The following is a 23,606-nucleotide window of genomic DNA, read 5'->3' as shown; positions in this document are numbered from 1 at the left end:
AAAAAAACATAAATGATGGAAGAAAGCCAATGACTTCTATTTCAACTTGGATTTGTTGAATGTTACAGGATGATGGAGAAGCTAATGATACATATGTTTTAAGCAATCTGAGTATTCGGACTACAAAATGATGTTAGAATTAGGTGGGGATAAAAGGAGATTATTTATATGAGGCACATATTTAGCATTTCAGCTCCATACTTTCCCTGTCTGCACTGACTCACACATTCAACCAAACTTCTACTTGTCCTTTAAAACCTATTTTATCATTCTACTACATAATTAACCAATTTATTTTATTATATTTGTCATGTTAGTGCCCACCCAAGAGATCCAAGAGATTTAAGTATAATCATTATCAACCCCTTATTTTGCATGGGCTCTTATATATTGTAAAGGGTTACTGGATATTTGCTTAAGAAAGGTTTTAGTAGATATTTTATTGCCTTGGAAGTGTTTCTTTATTTTTTTTTCTTTTCTTTACCAAGGGGCAATTGCTGATATGTATGAATAAATTACATCTAAAGAGTAAAATGTGTGACAGGATGATGAGGAAAATATTTGAGATCCGATGACATGCTTAACTCTTCTGAAATTATCTTCTGTTCTTGATCCCAAAGGGTAGCTCATGGTCTTGTTTCTATGGGTTAACATCAAACAACCTGTACTGTGAATAGTTTCAGTGCATTGTACTTTGAGTTTATGATTGAATCTGGAATTCATTCATTATCTTTTTTTTTCTTGGTTCAATTTAATCTGCATGTATTTATACAACCAAGCTACACATGCTTTTGAGTGAAACTTAATGGCATATTAAAGTTAAACTATTCTGAAATACACAACAGTTATTCAAGTCCAAGCACCACAGAGAACTTTCCTCAAAAAAAAAAAAAAAAAAAACAGGTCAAGACCAAGACGTATCATAGTGAAACTTGTAAAATACAAATACAAAGAGAAAATTCTGGAAGCAGCTAGGGACAAAAGGTCCTTAACGTGCAAGTGTAGACACAAGGCTAGCAGCAAACCTGTCCATAGAATCCTATAGGCCAGGAGAGAATGGCATTATATATTCAACATGCCAAATGGGAAAAAATATGAAGTCAAGAATACTCCACCCTATAAGCCTGTCATTCAGAATACAAGGAGATAAAGAGTTTTCAAGACAAGCAAAAACTAAAGGAGTTCATGAACACTAAACCAGCTCTATAAGATTTATTAAAGGGGATCTTTGAGTGGGAAAGAGAGATAAACAACCAACAAAGACTAGAAAGGAACTGAGACATTTTACAGAAACAGACACTATACAGGTAATACAATGGCACTAAATTTTTACATATCAATAATAATTCTGAAGGCAAATAGACTAAATGCTCCAATGAAAAGACATAAAGTATGAGAATGGATAAAAACAAAACAAAACAAAACCCATCAATATGCTGCTTACAAAAGACTCATTTTATTTTTTTTACTTTTTTTTAAGATTTATTTATTTATTTATTTATTTATTTGAAAGAGAGACAGTGAGAGAGAACATGAGTGAGGAGAAGGTCAGAGGGAGAAGCAGACTTCCCATGGAGCTGGGAGCCTGATGTGGGACTCGATCCTGGGACTCCAGGATCATGAACTGAGCCGAAGGCAGTCGTCCAACCAACTGAGCCACCCAGGCGCCCAAAAGACTCATTTTAGATCCAGATACTTCCAGATTGAAAGTGAGGGTGTGGAAAACCATCAGTCATGCCAACGGACATCAAAAGAAAGTTGGAGCAGGTGTATTTATATCAAATAAATTAGATTTTAAAGATTTTATTTATTTATTCATTAGAGAGAGAGGGAGAGGACATAAGCAGGGGTTGGAACAGCAGAAGAGGAACAAGCAGACTATGCTGAGCACAGAGTCCAATACAGAGTTCAATCCTATGACCTTGAGATCATGACCTGAGCCAAAAGTCAAGATTTGGACATCTAACCAACTGAACCACCCAGGTCCCCCAGACAAAGTAGGTTTTAAACTAAAGATTGTAATAAGAGATGGAGAAGGGCACTATATCATAATAAAGGAGGCTATCCAACAGAAGACCTGACAACTGTAAATATTTATGCCCCCAACTTGGGAGCAGCCAAATATATAAATCAGCTAATAACAAAATAAAGAGACTCACTGATAATCATATACAATATTATAAGACTTTAACACCTCTCACAGCAACAGACAGACCATGTACGCAGAAGATCAACCAGGAAACAATGGCTTTGAATAACACACTGGACCAGGTTGACTTCATAGTTATACTCAGAACATTTCATCCGAAAGCAGCAGAATACCATTCTTCTCAAGTATACATGGAACATTCTTCAGAATAGATCACATTCTGGGTCACAAATCAGACCTCAACTAGTACAAAAATATATGAGATCATACCATGCTTATTTTCAGACCACAACATTATGAAACTTGTAGTCAATCACAAGACAAAATTTGGAAACACCTCAAATACATGGAGGTTACAGAACATCTTACTAAAGAATGAATGGATTAATCAGGAAATTAAAGAAGAAATTTTAAATATCTGGAAGCAAATTAAAATGAAAACATTAAAGCCCAAAACCTTTGGGATGTCACAAAGGCAGTCCTAAGAGGAAAGTATATAACGAAAAAGGCCCTCCTCAAGAAGCAAGAAAAGTCTCAAATATACTACCTAACATTACAACAAAAGAAGCTGGAAAAAGAGCAGCAAATAAAGCCCCAAACAGCAGAAGAAGGGAAATAATTAAGATTAGAGCAGAAATAAGTGATAAAGAAATTAAAAAAAAAAAAACTAGACCAGATCAATGAAAGTAGGAGCTGCTTCTTTGAAAAAATTAACAAAATTGATAAATGCCAAGCCAGACTGAACAAAAAGAAAAGAAAAAGGATCAAATAAATAAAGTCACAAATGAAAGAGAAAAGATCACAGCCAACACTGCAGAAATATATATATATTATGGCAATTACATGCCCAAAACTTGGGCAATCTGGAAGACATGGATCAATTTCTAAAAATATATAAACTACCAAACCCAAAGCAGAGAGAAATAGAAAATCTGAACAGATCCATAACCAGCAAGGAAATTGAAGCTGTAATCAAAAATCTCTCAACAAACAAGAGTCCAGGGCCAGGAGACTTCCCAGGAAAATTCTACCAAACATTTAAAGAAGAATTAGTACCTATTTTTCTGAAGTTTTCACAAAAAATGGAGGCCAGCATTATGCTGATTTCAAAACTAAAGACCCCACTAAAAAGGAGAATTACAGACCAATATCCCTGATGAACATGGATACAAAAATTCTCCACAAGATACTAGCTAATAGTACATTGATTATTCACCACAATCAAGTGGGATATGCTCATGGGCTGCAGGTATGTTTCAATATCCACATGTCAATCAGTGTGATATAGAAAAGGATAAACCATATAATTCTCTCATAAATGCAGAAAAAGCATTTGATAAAATACAGTATCCTTTCTTGATAAAAACCCTAAACAAAGTAGGGACAGATGTACCATATCTCAACATCATAAAGGCCATATACAAAAGACCCACATTTAATATCCTCAATGGGGAAAAACTGAGAGCTTTTCCACTATGGTCAGGAACAACACAGGGATGTCCACTCTCACCACTGTTGTTCAACACAGTACTGGAAGTCCTACCCTCAGCAACCAAAAAACAAAAGTAAAATGCATACAAATTGGCAAGGAAGAAGTCAAACTTTGCAGATGACATGATATTGTACAGAGAACACCTAAAACACTCCACCAAAAAATTGCTAGAACTAATACATGAATTCAGCAAAGTTAGCAGGATATAAAATCAACATTCAAAAATCTGTTGCATTGCTATATATGAGTAACAAAGCAGCAGAAAGAGAAATCAAGGAATCAATCACATTTAAATTGCACAAAAACCCATAAGATAACTAGGAATAAACCTACCCAAAGAGGTAAAAGATCTGTACGCTGAAAATTATAGAATACTTATGAGAGAAATTGAAAATGACACAAAGAAACGGAAAAAAAAATCTGCTCTCATGGATTAGAACAAATATTTTAAACTATCTATACTATCCAAAGTAATCTACATATTCAATGCAATCCTGATCAAAATAACACCAGCATTTTTCACAGAACTAGAACAATCATAAAATCTGTCGGAACCACAAAAGACCACGAATAGCCAAAGTCATTTTGAAAAAGAAAAGCAAAAAGGGACTTTTCATTTTAAAATTCTACTCAAAGAAACATTCATAACATATTAATTGGAATCAGTATGTCCATGTGTATAAAGCAATAAGGCATGTTCTTCTCATTAGTGCAATATACTGTTCCCTGACTTCACTTGTATTTGTGTTTGTATCTTTCATGATGATGTAGTGAAAATAAAAAAATGTAAACATCTGAATGAACTTGAAACTTTGCATATAACAAGATTTCAGAAAATAAAAGTTGGCTTGATTTGGATTTAGTTGGGTCAATTGGAGCTCATCAATTTTATCTGTTCTGCTAGTTACTCTCTCTATTCCTTTCCTTCCATTTATTTCTAACTGCTGGGAATGGCCAGCAATGCCTGTACCAATGGATGAACAATTACTCCAAACTTTGCTGTGAAAGAAAGGAGAGGGTGAGGGGGTCAACACTAAGAGACAAAGACCCTTTGCTCTTCTTTGCTCTCACCTTTATTGATCTTTCAGGATAACCATAAATCTTTATCACTCTTTCTCAAACATGTGATGTATGACAAGGAATCTTACTGGAACAAGGAGAATCTGTTTATGGGAAAGATAAGATATGCTAATCTTCATGTTCTAAGAGTTCTGCTAAACATAGCCTAGGGGACAATGCATACATCTCTTGGATCACAGCTGACTGCTTTGGGTAACTCCCCAAGGCATTCCAGTGGCAGAGTGGTCACACAGCCTCTGCATTCCAAAGACCTACACCCTTCTCTAAAATCTCCCCTGCCCCCAGAGGCCTCTGTGTTACATTTTAGCAAGCCAGGTATTAGGGATGCTTTTATGCTATATATCAATCCCAACAGCTAACCTTACTTGCTTACTTATCTTTCATATTAAAACCCTTTCTACTTTTCTACCTTCTCTGTTTTTTGACTGCCTTTCTTCCTTTTGCTATTTCTTTAGAAGAAACTACCCAGCTAACTGGCAGATAAAGAGAGAAAAATAAAATGGAGGGCAAATGGAACAAAGGCAAAATTCATTAAAATAGGTTTTTTTATCTTTTTTTTTTTTCTGGATTCCTGTCCATCATGGCATTTATCTATTTCTCACTACTAGTATTATCTCTTCTCTATTTTTAAGAAACATCACTCTTTTGGGAGCTTCAAATTCTAACATGCACATGTGTGTGCACGCGCGCGCGCGCACACACACACACACACACACACCCCAGACTTCTTACCTTAAAGGCTCTTACTTTCCTACCTTCTGGTGTGGGAATAAAACATTACATGAATAAGAGTTTGTGCTGAAGGGACCTATTCACAGAGGCCAAACTTAAGAAAGAAAAGTCTCCTAGAAAGTCCTTGGCAGTGTACCAGCATATAGGGCTGGTGTTTATGAAAACATTATCTTTTGGATCACTTTGAGACAATCTAACTGATGTTCTTTGTAATTTCCTTTTGGTCTCCCCCAAATTATAGAAAGTTTTGAAAAGATACTTGTGGGTCCCAAGGAGGTCATTCTGACCTGATTTCTATCACACGCTTAGCTCAACTAGCATAAACTGCTCAAGCAATATCAAGATCAAGATGCCCTTCTGTTTCATCATGTGATTTTATGATCCTTGGGACAGAGGGATATCAGGAAAGAAAAGAGGGTCTGTGAGGGCATCTATGAGTCTCTGTGAGGTTCCCCAAAACAGGATATTGACACGATTTTCAGGTGGCTGATGTGCCACACATGTACCCATTTCACTTACTGTGTCAAGTTATTCAGTTGCCTTAAACTATAGCAAACCACTAAATTAGGTAATCTGTTTACACATGTTCAGTTTGAGGTCAAGGTTCAAAATAAGCAAGATCCATTCACACAAAAATTATTTCATTACATTCTTAGAAATGGTCAAACTATCTGAGGCTTTTGCAGGACTACCTGCTCCTGATTACAGTCCTTGGACTTGATATCCATGATTCAAATGTACAGAAAGCAGTAGTACTCTTTTTCAAGAAAAGTATATCACTTATAGAATTACCTAGCAGGTGAAGAACTTGCCTATTGTTTAAATATGTTTCCATTCATGTTGTTCGATTTTGAGATGAGAGAATCACAACAATCACAGGCAACACTGAAAGGAAAATAAGGAACAGTGGTTGAAGAAAGAAACAAACATTTCATGAGCACTTGTGAAATGTGTAATAATGTATGTCTTACTTAATCCTCAGAACTACTTTAGGCTTGAAAATGTACTTTATTGATGCTCCTGAGTGGCTCAGTGGGTTGAGCCTCTGCCTTCAGCTCAGGTCATGATCCCAGGGTCCTGGGATTGAGCCCCACATGGGGCTTTCTGCTCAGCAGGAGGCCTGCTTTCCCCTCTCTCTGTTTCCCTCTCTGCTTACTTGTGATCTCTCTCTGTGTCAAATAAGTAAATAAAATCTTAAAAAAAAAAAAAAGAAAATGTACTTTATCTCCATTGTACAGGTAAAAATATTGATGGATCAGAAATTCAAATTCATTTCTTCCTGACTTCAAAGGCTATGTTTTTTGTTTTTGTTTTTTTGCACATTATTGTGAAAAGAGATAAAAAGCATAAATTATCTAACATAAAGGAATCAAAGTTTAAATCATATCTTAATGACCAATGAAAAGACATAAAGTATGAGAATGGATAAAAACAAAACAAAACAAAACCCATCAATATGCTGCTTACAAAAGACTCATTTTATTTTTTTTTACTTTTTTTTTAGATTTATTTATTTATTTGAAAGAGAGACAGTGAGAGAGAACATGAGTGAGGAGAAGGTCAGAGGGAGAAGCAGACTTCCCATGGAGCTGGGAGCCTGATGTGGGACTCGATCCTGCACAAAATTTTGAGCAATTATATCCCATTCTACACACCAACCCAAAATTTAATTGTAAAAATATGAAACTGATATTGTAATGGTGGCTCTCTTAAAATGAATGTCACTGGGACTAATTATTTGGAGTCTTTTTTTCTATTTGTGAAATAAATATCATAAGACAACTGCTATCAGGAGAAATACAGCATAATAGTTATGGCACCAATAAGAAGCAAGAGGTGGTGAAAGAATGTTCGATTTTTATTTGATTTTTTTAAGAATGTATTTATTATGAGGGAGATAGAGTGTGAGCAGGGAAGGGGTAGAGGGAGAGGAGGAAGCTCCCAGCTGAGCAGGGAGGCCCATGCAGGGCTTGATTCCAGGACCCTGGGATCATGACTTGACCTGAAGGCAGACGCTTAACCTACTGAGCCACCCAGGTGCCTCAAGAATGTTTGAATTTAAATTATTGTTCATGGTTTATATAACTGTGTAGGTGTTTCAGTTTCTGCTCCTGATAATGTTGCTGTATCTACTTTAATATATATGATTGTTGCAAAAGACTCAGATCCAGAACAAAAACGTGACGTGTTTCATGATCATCTATTTATATTTCCAAATTTGGCTAAAAAAAGGACTCAAATTTTCAATGAGTAAAAAATCATTTAATGAGGCTATGAGCTGAAGTGTTCATTATATATTATGGTAGTCATTGAAGTGGAAGAAGGAATTTAAACCTTTGAAATCGTAACATAAACTAAAAATGGTATGACTAGAAAATGAAAGCAGTAGACCGAAAGCACTTTGAAAAACTATAGCTTACATTTATTTCCATTTATCTGATGACATTTACGTAGCTGGGAAAATAACCTTTCATGATTCCCTGACTTTTATTCATCCTAGATCAAGCATATTTTCTTTATTATATGTATAATTTGAATAAAGGGTATATCTTCATATTATTTCTGGTTTTAACATAATAAAATACAGTGAATTAATAAATAATAAATGACAAGATAATTACAGATTAAGAGGTGGTAAAGAAGAAGAAATACAAGATAATCCATCAGCCTAGATTTTCTGAGAGCTTTTTGGTAGCCTTATGATCTCTATTCTAATTTATAAGACAAATTTTGGTTTCTTGATTAGATAATATATTATTATAAATCATTAATAAATAGGAATATATACAATAATTCTCCCTTTAATTATTAGAGCAAACTAAGTTTTTTCCATTTATTCATACTTTACCAATTGGCTCACAAACATAGTTTAGAGAGGAGAATATGGTTGAAACAGAAGTTTAGGGCATAGCTTGCTGGAGAATTTAGTCTGTATATAATTTTTCTGGTGACCTGATTATAATGAGGCATTGATCAGCCCTCCAGTTTCAGATTTTTGCTCATGTGAATTTTAGACCGAGAAAAAATGTAAGTTCTGGTTTCCCAGATTCAGAAACTCCATGTATGTGACCGTGAATGTGTGCAAGGAGATAGGGTGAGGGAGTGTGGATGTGTGTGTTTAGGGTATGTGGGTATATGTCTGGGTTTAGGCCAGGATATATGTATGCATGTGGAAGATGTGTGTCTATACAAATATTAATTGAAATACATATTTATATGTATATTTTCCATACATAAAACTTATAATTTCTGAATTTTATTGCAGAAGTCATTAGGAAAGAACAACAAAAATCTTGGAAAATGTTATTTTTCTTAACAAATCCAAAACTATAATAGTAAGAGGAGAAATGAAGAAAAGGGGAATTTTTTGTGTGAGAAATTTTAATGGGTTTTAGTCAAACATATGCCAACTTTGGTTGTTCACTTATAGACAAGTAGAAATCAGTTAATGCACCCATAAAAATGACTGTGATGTCTTCTGGAAATGGCACTGAATACCACATCTCCCAGGTTTTACTGTTTTTCTTTGGGCCAGAAACTGGATGTAAATCTTTAAAAATATACTGTCTTTATTGAATCCTTTTCAAAATAGTATTTGTCTTGAAACTGAGCCCAACTATAAGTATGGGTGGTAACAGTAGAGAGGAACATGATACTTGTCCATAAAAAATAAATAAATAAATAATCTTTGTCTAAAGGAGTATTTTATTGTGCCATACCAAAAATTGTTACAAAGATGAGATCAAATGGCTTCTTCAAAATAATTCAGTACATGTGACTCCTTGAGATACATTTTTTGAGCACAAGATGGAATGACTTACTTAGATATTAGAAAAATTTATAAATGCAAAACTAGATAATAAACTAATTATAAAACCAATGATCTCTATTTATCAAAAAAATGCTTTAATACTTAAGTATAAAAATATTTGGGAAAAGGTGAAGCTAAAAATATGAAAGAATTTTCAGATTGCCTTTGAAGTCTGGAATGGAAAGAAAGTTTAGATTTTATAGACACTGTCTTTAAAAAATTAATTTGGGTTTAGTTAGATCTTGGCAACTTTTACATCAAAACTCAGTTCAGAATCCATGCTTCTCTGGTATGTTAACCATTTGTGTGTGTGTGTGTGTTCTTAAGTTTTCAATATTAAATTTCAGTTAATACCACTGCCTACTTTGCTTTGGGTTTGCATAATGATATTATTTCTAAAAAAAAAAAAATAACTTTTTTTGGACTATGAAACAAATTCTAACATAAGAATTAATATAAACCTCAACACTAAAATAATAAAGGTATTTCAATACACTTCAATAAGAATAATTTTCAGTATTTTCAAGAAGAATTTTAAAAACTTATATAAATTGAAATTTAAAAAATATCAAATTCATATAATTGCATTTTCATATTCACATAGATAAAGCAAAAATAAATTTAGAAGTCTATCTAATTTCTTTTACTTTTCCCATTAGACTTTATTTAAATATTATTTTACTTTCTGTATTTGTTTCTTCAGGTATGTATAAAAGTTGAAGAAAGGATTATCTCCACATTCAAAAGCACAGAGTTGATACAATGTTCTCAGTAATTAAATAAAATTACACTTTTTACGGTCATGAATTATCTGGAGAATTGCTTCCATCCTTGGCTTTACCTATAGAAACCTAGCCTAAGTCTTTTTCCCCTCAATGTTCTGGTCAAATTTCCAATTTGCAAACATTTAGAAAGAAGAAGTATGAGGGGATAGAAAAAAAAACAAAATAAATCACTTTTCCTACCAAATAATTCTAGGAAATGGGACCACTTGAATTTCACATGTTTTCCAATTTCTTTAATAATTTCTCAATATTTCCAGTAGTCATTTACAGCACACTTTTTAAAAAATATCAGCTTACTTAGAACAAGCCTTTATAAACTGCAAACATTTTGACCTGGACTTTTTTCACTGTGTAAGAATTAGAGAAAAAATAGAAAGCAACAACAGTTTCTCCATGACAATTGGCTAACGGCTTATCATAATGCATTTACTCTGGTATTGTAGGCTCATCTCTCATATTATTAACTTTGCTGTTTTTCACTAACTCCCAAATGACGTGCTTTGGTTCTTTTTGTTTCTTTACTTTTTTTTTTTTAAGATTTTATTTATTTATTTGACAAAGAGAGATCACAAGTAGGCAGAGAGGTAAGCTGAGAGAGAGGGAGAAGCAGGCTCCCTGCTGAGCAGAGATTCCGGATGCAGGACTCTATTCCAGGATCCTGAGACCACGACCTGAGCTGAAGGCAGAGGCTTTAACCCACTGAGCCACCTAGGTGCCCCTGTTTCTTTACTTTTATATAATGTTCAGGGTTACCTGTATGAAACAAAAGCCCAATTGACATTTTGATTTTAATTGCATTGAGTGTTTAAATTTTGAAGAGAATTAGTATCTTTATCATCCATAAATCTGGAGGATTTCTTCATTTATTCAGAACTTCATTAAGTACTTCAATAATATTTTGTGCTTTTGTCCATAAAATTTTGTATTTTTACACATTGCATATATGACATTTCTAGAATACTTGGATTTTGTTGCTAACTATCCATTCCTAATTATTCTTCAGTGTTATAGAGGAAACAATTGATTTTTATGTCTTGATCTTGAAAACAACAATTTTACTAATGCCTCATATTGATTCTAATAATTTCTAGATAATCTTTCAATTTCTATGTGTTAACATTCATAAAATATCTATGAAAATTACAGCTGCTTCTTTCTATTGTAACATTTTTTCACCTGCTTAGAGAATTAGTTTTTAAAAATCTATTAAAGTTCTAAGTTACTTCAATATATTTTCTATTATTACACTATCTTTGTGTTTCTGTCATATAATGTACCCCATATAAGGTAGTTTTCAATATAGATGCTATACTCAATTTGCTAATATTTCAATTTAATTCTGGAATTTTAATCTTGATTGTTCCTCCTGCCCTTTGCTGACTAAAGCTCAAGGTGGTAGGTTCACTCATGCTTTGTTTGCTAGCTTGTTTGTTTGTTTTTCCCATACATGAGCTCATCTTTAAAAGAGCTTCACATGTTTACATATTTGGACAGTGTTGAGCAAATGTTTCTCCAAAGGTGTTTTTATCTTTTGACTCTACCAGGCATCCCTAAGGCATCACTGGTCTCAGGAAAGTTTATCTGCTAATTTCATGGCTTAGCTATTCTGGCCCAAATATTAGGATAGTCTTAACTATTATGGGTTCTCTCTCTCTCTCAATCTTTCTTTCTTCATCTCTCCCATATTTCCATGATATTCTGGAAGGATCATGGCAAATTATTTTACTCTGGCCACCAAATTGATCTCAGAGCAAATTTTCATTTGATCAACTTTCAACCCTTCTTCGGTTTACATATCGGTGTTCTCATTAGAATTGGATTTCCTCCCTGGTAAGGTTATTTCTATTTTAGTTCTTGTCTTTAGTTTATTGCCCCATGCATTCTATGGTCAGTGTTCAGGAAATATTCTTGTATCAAAACATGGATTCTCTCTACCAATTTCAAGGGTCTCTGTGTTTGGTGACTTAAAACAGTGAGAAACAATGAATTCATTGGTCTGAACTATTTTATTCAATCTCTGTTGTATGCCTACTACCATGTTATCACTCTTACCTTGATTTCTAAAACATCACATCACATAGAAAGATCAATAAGATATAATCTCATAGAATTAAAAGAACTTTAAAGTGCTTTTTTTGCTCATACACATAACCTACTTATTAATTAAAGAATTACATTTAATAAAACAAAAATCATTCTATGACTTTTTCAGATTTATTAAACTTACATTTCTTAATTATTTGGTCATTGGAATATTAACTTTTAAAATAAAATTTTACAACTTTTTTTTTTTTGCAATTTCTAAAGTCTCCATGATTTCTCAAAATTTTCCAAAAGTAAGATTAACTCCACATAATTTTTAGGTAAGCAATGGTTAATTTAAGTATTTAAATGTTAAGATTTAATCTCTGAAACTGTTTTTATAATGGAGTAAATATCCGTATTTTGCTATTATTACAACTGCCAATTTTCTTACAGATATTCAGAGTGACTTAGAAGGCAAACATCTATGAACTCTATGTGATTTCTCTTTTTACATACAGTGCAAGTTACCTCATTTATATTTTGTTCTTGATATCATAGAAGAAAGTCAACTTTATTTGGCGGAATAAAAATTGAATAAAAATTCAAAGCTTTCTTCTTGCTATTTATCTTTAATAAGTAAATATTGTAGAAAATGTATATTGATATTCATATAACAAAATTAATGGAGCTATTAAAGAGGATTTGGACAGTAAGTACTTGCTAATATGGCAATATTTCCAAACATATATAAAATGAAAAAGTGATTGCAGATGTATACAGAGTATTTTGTATTCTGGAATAAAGTATAATTTACCAGTTAGTAGAAAGTCTACGGAAAGGGTATAGGTAGGAGGAAACTTTTAGCTTTGCTTTATAGTACACAAACATTCATATATATATATACATATATATATATAAAATCTATCTGTGTGCATGTGTATATGTATTTATATAGTGATTTGCAAAGAAATTTTTTAAGGCCAGGGGCTTAAAACTGTTACAGGATATGTATCACATAAAATTTAAAATATTTATTGTGTGACATAGATGAAAAGAGACATTTGTTTACACTAAGTGATAAAAAAATAATCCCTTTTGTCCCCCAGATACATACCAGATGCATCTATAAATATTTATGAAAATCTGCCTGTTGGAACAAAGCTAGTCAAGTTGACAGCAACTGATAGAGACATAGGGGACTTGGGGTATTTTGAGTGTATAGGTACACAAAAAGAATTTTTAATAAATGAAGGTAGAATATTTTTTGTTGTTAATCATTTAATAAAGTATAATGTAAAGTACATTTTCACTAGTTAAAAATAAGCCTGATTATCTTCCATTAGGATAAAGGAATTTTTTAAATATTCAGTAGTATATTTAACATGTTTTATATGAGGTAAAATGTGATCATTCTTTCAGAGGTATGGATACACTCTGTACAATGTGTCTGCGCTAGGGGACTTCCAAACAATTCAGACCCACAGCAGGATTCCCTGGGATTTTATTGTATGATTTTTTTCTAAGAAGTGGATTTTCCTATGGAACCCATGATAGTAGTCATATAAACTGAATATTTATTCCTCATTGTACATTCTCACAAGCACTTGGCATACATAATAATTTCTTTGGGTCTTTACTTTCATAATCCTTATCTTATGTATGATGCCTGGACAGGAATCTTAATTTATCCAAGCTCATACACCCAATTGGCATGGTAGAATTTACACTGAAATCAGTCTGCTTGATTTTGATACTTGTAACTCTAAGTACATTCTATATGACTACAATTTAGGAGCCCTTTCCCCTAACAACCAAGGCATAATGCAAAGGGAGAAGAGAAAGGAATGTTGATCTTCTTAAAAAGTTATGTACATTTTCATACATGAAAAGAAAAGGATTAAATGCTTACTGTCTGTTATATCAGCAGAAAGAATCCCATGTAGGAAGTAGACTCTGAGATTGAAGAGGAAGGTAATCTATGGAAGACAGAATCTATGGTAAGTCAGCACTTAAGCAAAAGGAGAAGGCTGTCAAAACATGTAGTGAGGACAAGAGAATGACAGCAGAAATGGGACAGTAATTACAGATTGGAAGATTGATAAAATAATTATGCTAAATATAAGTGGAGGCTGGTTTCTCCTGTCAACATGGGATACAAATGTAGAAAATGAGAAAATACAATGAACAATATGAGGATGAATTTAAATCAAAGGCTTTAAATCAAAGTTTTTCATTTTATGTATATATGCAGGAAGATATGTGTGTGTATATGTGTGTAGTTACATAAATAAATATTGATGCTATTTTATGTGTGCATGCATACACACACACACACACACACATGCTTCTGTAGTTATGTATCCTGAAAGAGTAAAAAAGCTATGAGGATGATATCACAATAGAAATGAACACAGCTAGTAGACAGATACTGACTTTTAAATGCCATTTTATCCTATAAGAACTCTCCAGAAAAAAGGCTTTTTTTTTAGATGACTGGGATTAGAATACAAGATGAATTTGTAATGTGACAGAAAGCAAGAATGCGCTCCAAGAATGATGAGGGGGCACTGGGTGGCATAATCGGTGAAGCGTCTGACTCTTGGTTTCCACTCATGTTGCAATCTCAGGGTCACTGGGATCTAGCCCCGATGGGGGTCTGCACTAACGTGGTGTCTGCTTGAGATTCTTCTTCCCCCTTTCTCCCACTGCCCCTCCCACTTGTGCATGCTTTCTCTCTCTCTCTAAAAATAAATAAATAAATCTTTAAAAAAAAAACAACAACAATGTGAGAATATGTTAAAAAGTCACAGAAATCAGCTTGAACAGCTCCCCCTAGCCAATATGAACATCAAAATAAATAATAGTTGCAGATTATAATGCATTATATAAAATAGGATACCATGATTCCATAAAGATATAAATACATAAATTGACAGTTTGATAGTAAACTAATGCTTATATATTTTCACAAATACCTTACCACAAAATATATATTAAATGCAAAGAATAAAATAGAATTTTGGAGTGGTAGACACCATTCTAGTCAAGTAATTAAAGTGGACTTCAACAGTAATGAGACAAACTGATAGCATACAATAAGAACACAGATTAACTTGTGTGATATTTAATCCAAAACTACATAACCCAACTCTTACTATGAGCTGATATCAGACAAATCCTTTTTGAAGAAAATTCTTCAAAATTGCCAGCCTTAAATCTTCAAAATGCTCTTAAAACTTAAAGCCAGATTAAAGAATTTCCCAGATTGAAGGAGGCTAAAGAGGCACGATAATGTGATTCTGAATTGGATTTTTTTTGCTATAAAAATATTATTGAGACAACTGGTCAAACTCAAAAGATGGAAGGTCTCAATATTAGACTTCAGGATTTTGTTTTTGTTGTGATAATGTTGGAGAATGCTCTTTAAGAACTGTACATTAAAATATTTAGAGATGATGAATATCACATAACCAATTTATTTATTTTTAAAAAATTTTATTTATTTATTTGACACAGAGACAGAGACAGAGAGAGGGGGAATATAAGCAGGGGGAATGGGAGAGGGAGAAGCAGGCCTCCTGCTAAGCAGGGAGCCCAATGTGGGGACTGAGTCAGGACCCCAAATCATGACCCGAGCCGAAGGCAGACACTTAATGACTGAGTCACCCAGGCGCCCCACCAACTTACTCTTAAATGGTTGAGGAGGAAAAAACAACTCCACCTGTTTGAGATTATTTAAAACATTTAGCAATTATAAAGACTTAAAAAATAGAAAGGAAAAAAAGATAGATACAGAAGACACACAGAGAAGAGAAAACATCTGAAATCATACTCTAAAACTTCCTGAGGAAGCACACAAAAAGTAAGAGGATGGAACAAATACTAAAAAGTGTCATTCAATAACATGCTCTTAAAAAAGAAGATTTGATGCTACATATTAAAAAAGGAAAAAATGGGTTTTCTGGAAAACCAATACAGAATTGCTGAATCTAAGACATACTGTAATAAAATAATAGATATTAACAAAAAAGGGAAGAAAATACTTGGGCCCCTAAGAAGGAAGACTGAGTCACTTATAAGAGTGATAATTATATTATAAACAGATTTTTCTACAGTATTTTTTGTAAGTTCATGGAATAGCATATTTAGGAAACTTGAGGACACAAAATGTGACTTAGGAAATTTATACCTAAGAAAATGACCTCATAGATTAAGAAAGCAGATACAATTTTAGGAATATGAAAGCGTTAAGGAAATATTGTTCCTGTAAGTTCTTTCTGAGGAATTCACTAGAGAATGTACTCCAGACAACCAAAATAGCTGGAGAGATATCAGCATGAGAAATGGTGAGAATTGGATATATAGTTACTTATAGAACTAAAAATAAGTAGTGATTATAAAGGACAGAGTGTGTGTGACACACAGAGGGCTCATGTTTTATAAATATAGATACAATAAAATTATTTAATAAGCAACTCACTAGTGAAATATATTTTTTTATTTTTGTTGATTTTTGTTATTATTTTTTTTTTCTCTTTGCATACATCCCCCTACTCCAACCTCACCCTACCTGGTGCTGGAAGAACAAAAGCTTGTAGAGTAAGGGGGGGAAAAAAAAGAAGGACTGGAAGAGCAATGGGGGGAAGCTGATCTTAGTAGATATTAAAACATAATTCCTCTAAATTGCAAACTGTAATACTAATAAATGACTAAGTGGAAAGACATATGTAACAGAATATAAAATCTTGATAAGAGTTCCAAATTATCATGAAAATACAGCTTTCAGTAAAACTGCAGAAAAGAATGGAATTTTCATAAATGCTATAATAACTGGATAGTATTGGGAAAAATGTAATTTTTTATACCATATACCAGAAAAAAATCAAATAGATTATTTTTTTTTAAATGCAACCATATATGTAACAGAAAAAGTATGAATAAATTTATAACCCTGGAGTAATCTTTTCTAACTATGTCAAAATCCAAAAATTACATGAGAACAAATTGATGAATCATCATGTCATCATCACAACAACATTTTTATGGCCAAAAAAAATCACCATAAGCAAAGCAAAAATACAAATAAGATACTGGAAAAATATTGGCATATTAGAAGAAATAAAAGTAACAATCAAATATGACAATGGACTAAAGAATCAACAGTTTAGAGGAGTTGCAAATGACTAAACCATATGAAAAGATGCTCAATTTTGCTCATGATAAAATAAAACATTAAAATAATAGCACATTATTGCTTTTAACCTATCAGATTAGCAAAAACTTCATGTTTGATTTTCTGTTAGGCTGTAGGAAACTAGACCCATACACTCTGGTGAAAATGAAAACTACTCAACCCTTGTTAGCTAACCCTTGCTAAGGAAATTTGGCTGAATCGAAGAAAATTGCATGTACATTTCCATTTAACTCCATAATCTCACCTCTACAAAATATCCCAAAATAACTCTGAAAAAATATAAAAGACCTATACAAATGTTATTCATTGCTGCATTATTCAATAGCAAGATTGAAAATACACATAGGATACTGTTTGTATAAACTGTGTTTGTATATAAACTTGTTTGTATACATCTAGACAATAGAATAATCCATACCTAGAAAAAAAAAGTGAGAAATTTATCTTGGTATATTATGCCATAATCACCAAGATATATCAAGGGGGAGAAGGTAGAGAAAAGGGTATGTCCTTTAATTTATCAAGGAAAGAAAACGGAATTATGTAACAAAAGTTTTAAAATGTTGGGAGAACCTTATAGAGTTAGGAAATACATCAACCAATTATAAAGTATAGACTTTACTTAGATGATAATTTCAAAAGCAACAAAACCTCAAAGGCAATCCAATAAATTTGATCATTACTGGAAATACGATGATGCTAAAAAATTAATGTCATGCTTTTAGGTATGCTAACTATACCACAGTTTTATTTTAAAGGAAGAGTCCTTCACCTTTAAGAGTAGATAAGAAAATATTTACAAATGTTATGACACGTTTGGGATCTTCAAAATAATCCAGGTAGAGAATAAAGCTGGAAATGCCACAGATGAAAAAACTGTGGCATGTATTGTCATTATTGAAGTGATATGTACATGCAAGTTTATTGCATTATTTTTTTGGATTTGGTATATGTTATTTTTTTAAATAAAAAATGTTTTATTCCAGAAAATATATGCCCCTTGATAATAAGCTATGAACTAAGATATTGCAGTAAGTTTTATCTTTAAAATAACACAATTTGAAAAACTGATAGAAAAAAATATATTAAGATTAAAGATTAGGGTGCCTGCATGCCTCAGTCAGTTAAGCATCTGTCTTCAGCTCAGGTCATGATCCCAGGGTCCTGGGATCCAGGCGCACATCGGGCTCCCTGCTCAGCAGGAAGCCTGCTTCTCCCTCTCCCACTCCCCCTGCTTGTGTTCACTCTCTCTCTGTGTCTCTCTGTGTCAAATAAATAAATAAAATCTTAAAAAAAAGAAAAAAGATTAAATATTAAATTAAGATATTAAAGATATTAAGAATTTCTTTAATTGCACTCACTCTACTTCTGTTATCTCCCAGATACATAATGTCCAATCAGTCACAATATGGTTATCAATTCTACCTGCTAATTATGAGTTAAAATCCTTTCTTTCCTTTGCTATTGGAATTCAACATCTTTTACCCAGTCTTGAGCAATGTGTTTTACTTTTCTCAAAATGTTCTGTTCTTGCATTATTATTACTCTCCCACCACTTCTAATCACCTATTTGGAGTATCCATACAATTTCTTCCGTTCTTTGGCGACCCTTTGCCCTAATTTCCTAACCTTCTTTCCACCTCAGCCTTCTCTGTCTATATGTCCTGTGCTCATTTTTCAACACTCAGCCCAAACTTCTCTGTGGATTCCACACCTCCACTCACCATGACCCATCTTTCTATGAAATATTTTCTGATCTACGCAGTTGAGGAGGCTTCTCTTTTCCCTGTCATTAACCATTCTCCAGAGATCCTCAATGGTGACTGGCTTATGAGATTCATCATGTCAGCAACTGTGTTTTGTCCTTTACCCCCAGAAATATTTTATCCATATCATTATTTTTAATCTTAACATATTCATCTTGTGAATGTTGAACAAGATTGCATCTGTCTTTTAGAGACAGGAGTGGTCACAAATGCCTATCTTTTGAATTATGAAGATACAGCCACCCCACATTCTTGGGTACTATATTTTATACCTTATGATGATGAATAAGGCATTTACAACTGGAACACTCACAGTGATTCTTCAAGATGTTAATGATAGACAAGCCACTTCCATGCACTTAGGATATTTACACGTAAGTTATTACAGAAATTTGGCCTTCAGATTTTGGCATAGAGAACAAGAGAGCAAAGTTGATGGATAACCAACATACCTTTCCTGGAAAAAAGAATCCCTTCATCCCATCCTTACTATATTGTTGAATAATGTTTCTCATTTTTCTTCCCTGTAACAACTAAACCTGCTTTAATTTGCTTCAAAAATTATAAAATTTAAAACTAGAAAGGACCCTAAATGATGACCATTGTTTAGCTCCTTGCTTTCAGGGAAATACGTTTCACATTTTAAAATTGTAATATAGGGGCGCCTGGGTGGCTCAGTGGGTTAAGCCGCTGCCTTTGGCTCAGGTCATGATCTCAGGGTCCTGGGATCGAGCCCCGCATCGGGTTCTCTGCTCAGCAGGGAGCCTGCTTCCTCCTCTCTCTCTGCCTGCCTCTCTGCCTGCTTGTGATCTCTCTCTGTCAAATAAATAAATAAAATCTTTAAAAAATAAAAAATTAAAAAAAATAAAATTGTAATATAAATATATTAAAAAATTTTGTAAATATATATATATACTTCATATATATAAGTTATATATATTTATAAAAGTTACAAATCTTTTTTCAAAAATTATTGACATTAATTGCAAGCATGCCTTTTCTGGTATTTTAAAATTATACAGAGATTTAAAAATACAGGTATGGCTCCCTCAACACTCCCCCCCCCCCCCCCCGTCTTCTCGGCACTGGGAACAGCTCTCCTGCCACAGCCCCTCATCCCCAAAGGTATGCCCGTGCAAAGTTCATCTCCACCCCGTTCTTGGTCAGGAGCACCTCTCAGCTGTTGAGCCGATCACTGTCTGCAGTGGTGCTAAAACCACCCGAGACACTTAGAGATGAGGCACCTTATAAGGGCCTCAGCATCTTGGCAGCCCCACGTCCCCTGACCTCACTTATTCCTAGCCGCAGCTTCCAAACCGGCACCATTTCAAGGGGCATCGATACAGCAGCCAAGTTCATTGGGGCTGGGGCTACCGTGGTAGGGGTGGCTGGCTCTGGGGCTGGAACTGGGACTGTGTTTGGGAGCCTCATCATTGGTTATGCCAGGAATCCCTCTCTGAAGCAACAGCTCTTCTTCTACGCCATTCGGGCTTTGCCCTCTTGGAGGCCATGGGGCCCTTTCGCCTGATGGTGGCCTTTCTCATCCTCTTCGCCATGTGAAAGAGCCGTCTCCACCTCCCATAAGTCTTTCTCCCATGTTTCGTCTGCCCTGTATATTCCCTATACCTCCCCAGGCAGCCTGGGGAAAGTGGTTGGCTCAGGGTTTGACAGAGGGAAGACAAATAAATACTGTATTAATACGAAAAAAAAATAAATAAATAAAAATACAGGTATGCTCTTATTCCCATTATATAAATGGAGTACCAAATATGTAAAATTTAATTTACTTACAAAATGTATAAAACTAATCAGCAAGAAACTACATCTTGAAAGCTAGATTTCCTGATTGTTGCTACATTTTTCTTTACAGAATACCTGATTGCTTAGAACTCTTAACCTAGTCTGGGAGTATTCTGAAAACACTCTTCTTTGGCATTCTAGTTATGTTATCTCATTCCCACAGTGTGTGTAATAACCCACCCCTGAAGAAAACCAAAGAAATGTGTGCTTTATATTATCAGGCCACCAAACACAATCTAGATGGAGCTAAAATCAACTATATATACCGGAACTTCAGTAGTTTTGCAAGCTGAGCAATGACAGCTTCTGCTTAATCAGAATTTTCACTTAGATCAGAAATACGGTTTTATATAATGCCATAAAAGTGTTTAGTGGTTTGCTCTTGAATAACTTATCTCTCACTTAAAGCATTATTTTACAAATATTTTTGCAGGAATGTCTTTTATCACTTTGTAGTAACAAACTGTAAGCCAAAATCCACACATAGAAAACAATACCATTGCTCTGTTATACATCAAAAATCAACTGTTAGTTCGTAAACCTTTTGCCAGAGATATGTTTTACTAAAAAAACAAGGGACAGAAATTGTAAACAATAAATCTGTAGCCACAGATTTAATTTGTTTTCAATTTCAATTCCAGATAGTAGTCTACAGATTGTTATTAGAGGAATATTAGAAATTTTGGTTTTTAGAACATTCTTTTTATTTAAAAAATGGACAACTCAACTTTTATCCCATTTTTTTTCAAATCTAAGGTATTTTAAGTAACTAAAATTAGAAATATTCTTTTAAAACAATAACAAAAAACAATTACAATTATAACTGTCTTTATTAATCAGGTTTCTTAACACTATTGCCATAACAAGTAAAATTTAAAAAAAAAAAAAACAACAGTGGCTAAACATACTAACCATTTCTTTGTCCCTTAGGCAGAGGAATGGAGGTTGGTTAACTAGACTGAGTGGCTCTCCTCTAGGCTGTGACTAGGGGTCCTGTTTATTGTATCATCTGGCTTTGCTGTGTTGTTGCCTTATGTTTTCCCCACTCAGTCTAGTCCTTATGTTGCTGTGTTGAGGGATAGTATGTGGAAGGTACCCCAAATATTTAATCATTTTGCTTAGACTGATACATAGCATTTCCACTTGCATTTCACTTGTTAGCACATCTTCCTCTCCCACCACCCCCAGAGCCAACTGTGGAAGTTGTAGGGGAAACCGGGGTCCATAGAAAGGTATATAACAAACACTGACAAAATTTAACAGTGCCTGCTAACTGTTAAGTAGATATAGTAGAAAGTCAGTAGTAGGACTACCATAACTTGAGCTATGCATAAACCAGATCAAATCTGATACTAATTTAAGAATATATATGTGTTGTGAGTGTTGTATATTGTATAAGACCAATGAATCACGGGCCTGTACCCCCAAAACAAATAATACATAATATGTTAATAATTTAAAAAAAAAATTAAAAACTTTGTATAACAACAAGATGGTCTTAAAACTAAGTAAAGAAAATTATTCTGCACGTGGAGGCGTTTATTTATTTTTCCAGTCTGTGTCCTTTAAATTGTCATTTAACTTCTCTAGTTTTCCTTTTCCTTATTTTTAAGTGGTAACAATAATAATTCATGTTCCTGATAGCAAATGTATGGAGTAAATAATTTCAGATCACTTTCAGATCACGGATTTATGAATTAAAAACTATGAATCTGATGTACAAACTGCTCCAACTGTTCCAATGATAATATATGTATTTGCCTTACTAAATTTGCCACTTATTAATCCAACATAAAAGTAGTTCATTTTCTTTAGGCTTGAGTAAGGATGCCAAATAATTTCTTATCTTTCATAATTTTCACCAACATTATAATTTTATTATTGGCCAGAGTGGTTAATTAAAATATGAACACATTTTAAAACATTTAAATTAAGTAGTATCATTGGTATAAATCTACATGAACATGCTAGATCATATTTTTTCTCATACTTTACTCATTACAGAATTAAACTTCCTGAAAAATCTCAGTTGAAACTCTTTTGGTCTTTCTAACTTGTCCAGATAAAAATGGAACTGTTCCCAATAACAGCATCACTTATCATTTGATTACAGATACTTTTTCAAATGTAATGAACTGAAAGTTAAGTATTTTAAAGCTGCTCTCTAATTGTGGTCTTATGATTAAACTTAGATTAAATTTAGATTAAAAATAAAAATAAAATTATTTTTCTTATTATAAAATTCTTACTGAACTACAGTAGTTCAAATAGCTGATGGCAGAATTTGTTTCTGTATTTTGAACCGTAAATTGCTAATAGACTATCTTGCTGGAATGCAATTTTGATCTTGAGAACGGAACTACGAAGGTTATAAATTTCCTAGAATAAGTGGTTCTGTGATAAAGTACTGACTATTCCTTTGGAATATGTTGAAATCACCCTAATTGCCATGAATAAGTATATCAAATAACTACTGAGCATTATAAAAAATAGACTAAATACACATACATTATTACTGCATCTTGGAATATACAACAGGTTAAATAAACTGGTAAATATTTTACCAGTTCAGTAAATCTAAATTTTATTTTATTTATTTTAATTTTTTTTAAGATTTTATTTATTTATTTGACAGAGAGAGAGATATCACAAGTAGGCAGAGAGGCAGGCAGAGAGAGAGGGGGAAGCAGGCTCCCCGCTGAGCAGAGAGCCCGATGCGGGGCTCGATCCCAGGACCCTGAGATCATGACCTGAGCCGAAGGCAGAGGCTTT

The 23,606-nt window shown here is 33.5% G+C and overlaps 1 pseudogene; it reads left to right on the top strand.

Moving 5' to 3' along the window:
* LOC101689252 overlaps window positions 1-20,594 on the top strand; it is a 28,776-nt pseudogene extending 8,182 nt beyond the window's left edge.
* The last annotated feature ends 3,012 nt before the right edge of the window (window positions 20,595-23,606 follow it).

Source organism: Mustela putorius, unplaced genomic scaffold, assembly GCF_011764305.1.
Source record: "Mustela putorius furo isolate JIRA1106 unplaced genomic scaffold, ASM1176430v1.1 tig00003845_pilon_pilon_pilon, whole genome shotgun sequence".
Lineage (NCBI taxonomy): Eukaryota > Metazoa > Chordata > Mammalia > Carnivora > Mustelidae > Mustela > Mustela putorius.
The sequence above is the reverse complement of the archived record's forward strand: the minus strand, read 5'-3'. Positions and strand labels throughout refer to the sequence as shown.